The following is a 3206-nucleotide window of genomic DNA, read 5'->3' as shown; positions in this document are numbered from 1 at the left end:
GCCTTTTTGAATTAAGTTTTTTTCTGGGTATATGCCCAGTAGTGGGATTGCTGGGTCATATGGTAATTCTATTTTTTAGTTTTTTGAGGAACCTCCATACTGTTCTCCATAGTGGCTGTATCAATTTACATTCCCACCAACAGTGCAAGAGGGTTCCCTTTTCCTCACACCCTCTCCAGCATTTGTTGTTTGTAGATTTTCTGATGATGCCCATTCTAACTGCTGTGAGGTGATACCACATTGTAGTTTTGATTTCCATTTCTCTAATCATTAGTGATGTTGAGCAGCTTTTCATGTGCTTCTTGGCCATCTGTATGTCTTCTTTGGAGAAATGTCTATTTAGGTCTTCTGCCCATTTTTGGATTGGGTTGTTTGTTTTTTTAATATTGAGTTGCATGATCTGTTTATATATTTTGGAGATTAATCTTTTGTCCATTGATTCATTTGCAAATATTTTCTCCCATTCTGAGGGCTGTCTTTTCGTCTTGTTTGTAGTTTCCTTTGCTGTGCAAAAGCTTTTCAGTTTCATTAGGTCCCATTTGTTTGTTTTTGCTTTTATTTCCTTTACTCTAGGAAGTGGATCAAAAAAGATCTTGCCATGATTTATGTCAAAGACTGTTCTTCCTATGTTTTCCTCTAAGAGTTTTATAGTGTCTGGTGTTACCTTTAGGTCTCTAGTCCATTTTGAGTTTATTTTTGTGTACAGTGTTAGGGAGTGTTCTAATTTCATTCTTTTACATGTAGCTGTCCAGTTTTCCCAGCACCACTTATTGAAGAGACTGTCTTTTCTCCATTGTATATCCTTGCCTCCTTTGTCATATATTAGTTTACCATAGGTGCGTGGATTTATCTCTGGGCTTTCTATCCTGTTCCATTGATCTATATTTCTGTTTTTGTGCTAGTACCATATTGTCTTGATCACTGTAGCTTTGTAGTACAGTCTGAAGTCAGGGATTCTGATTCCTCCAGCTCCGTTTTTTTCCCCCAAGACTGCTTTGGCTATTCGGGGTCTTTTCTGTCTCCATACAAATTTTAAGATTTTTTTTGTTCTAGTTCTGTAAAAACTGTCATTGGTAATTTGACAGGGATAGCACTGAATCTGTAGATTGCTTTGGGTAGTATAGTCATTTTCACAATATTGATTCTTCCAGTCCAAGAACATGGCATATCTCTCCATCTGTCTGTATCATCTTTAATTTCTTTCAGCAGTGTCTTATAGTTTTCTGCACACAGGTCTTTTGTCTCCCGAGGTAGGTTTATTCCTAGGTATTTTATTCTTTTCGTTGCAATGGTAAATGGGAGTGTTTCCTTAATTTCTCTTTCAGATTTTTCATCATTAGTGAATAGGAATGCAAGAGATTTCTGTGCATTAATTTTGTATCCTGCACCTTTACCAAATTCATTGATTAGCTCTAGTAGTTTTCTGGTGGTATCCTTAGGATTCTCTATGTATAGTATCATGTCATCTGCCACCAGTGACAGTTTTACTTCTTCTTTTCCAATTTGTATTCCTATTATTTCTTTTTCTTCTCTGATTGCTGTGGCTAGGACTTCCAAAACTATGTTGAATAATAGTGGTGAGAGTGGGCATCCTTCTCTTCTTCCTGATCTTAGAGGACATGCTTCCAGTTTTTCACCATTGAGAATGACGTTTGCTGTGGGTTTGTCGTATATGGCCTTTATTATGTTGAGGTAGGTTCCCTCTATGCCCAGTTTCTGGAGAGTTTTTATCATAAATTGGTGTTGAATTTTGTCAAAAGCTTTTTCTGCATATATTGAGCTGATCATATGGTTTTTATTCTTAGATTTTTTAATATGGTGTATCACATTGATTGATTTGTGTATATTGAAGAATCCTTGCATTCCTGGGATAAATCCCACTTGATCATGGTGTATGACCCTTTTAATGTATTGTCGGATTCTGTTTGCTAGTATTTTCTTGAGGATTTTTGCATCTATATTCAACAGTGATATTGGTCTGTAATTTTCTTTTTTTGTAGTATCTCTGTCTGGTTTTGGTATCAGGGTGATGGTGGCCTCATAGAATGAGTCTGGGAGTGTTCCTTCCTCTGCAATTTTTTGGAAGAGTTTGAGAAGGATGGGTGTTAGCTCTTCTCTAAATGTTTGATAGAATTCACCTGTGAAGCCATCTGTTCCTGGACTACTGTTTGTTGGAAGATTTTTAATCAGAGTTTCAATTTCATTACTTGTGATTGGTCTGTTCATATTTTCTGTTGCTTCCTGGTTCAGTCTTGGAAGGTTATTCCTTTCTAAGAATTTGTCCATTTCTTGCAGCTTGTCCACTTTATTGGCATAGAGTTGCTTGTAGTAGTCTCTTAGGATGCTTTGTATTTCTGTGGAGTCTGTTGTAACTTCTCCTTTTTCATTCCTAATATTATTGATTTGAGTCCTCTCCCTCTTTTTCCTGATGAGCCTGGCTAATGATTTATCAATTTTGTTTATCTTCTCAAAGAACCAGCTTTTAGTTTTATTGATCTTTGCTATTGTTTTGTTTCTATTTCATTTATTTCTGCTCTAATCTTTATGATTTCTTTCCTTCTACTAACTTTGGGTTTTGTTTGTTCTTCCTTCCCTAGTTCCCTTGGGTGTAAGGTTAGCTTATTTGAGATGTTTGTTGCTTCCTGAGGTAGGACTGTATTGCTGTAAACTTCACTCTTAGAACTGCTTTTGCTGCTTCCCATAGGTTTTGGATCATCGTGTTTTCATTGTCATTTGTCTCTAGGTATTTTTTGATTTCCTCTTTGATTTCTTCAGTGATCTCTTGGTTATTTAGTAACGTGTTGTTTAGCCTCCATGTGTTTGTGTTCTTTACGTTTTTTTCCCTGTAATTCATTTCTAATCTCATAGCGTTGTGGTCAGAAGAGATGCTTGATATGATTTCAGTTTTCTTAAATTTACTGAGGCTTGATTTGTGACCCAAGGTGTGATCTATCCTGGAGAATGTTCCGTGTGCACTTGAGAAGAAAGTGTAATCTGCTGTCTTTGGATGGAATGTCCTATAAATATCAATTAAATCTATCTGGTCTATTGTGTCATTTAAAGCTTGTGTTTCCTTATTAATTTCCTGTTTGGATGATCTGTCCATTAGTGTAAGTGAGGTGTTAAAAAAGTCCCCCACTATTACTGTGTTACTGTCGATTTCCTCTTTTATAGCTGTTAGCAGCTGCCTTATGTATTGTGGTGCT

This window comes from Lipotes vexillifer, unplaced genomic scaffold (assembly GCF_000442215.2).
Source record: "Lipotes vexillifer unplaced genomic scaffold, Lipotes_vexillifer_v1.1 scaffold436, whole genome shotgun sequence".
Lineage (NCBI taxonomy): Eukaryota > Metazoa > Chordata > Mammalia > Artiodactyla > Lipotidae > Lipotes > Lipotes vexillifer.
Note: the sequence above shows the minus strand (reverse complement) of the source record.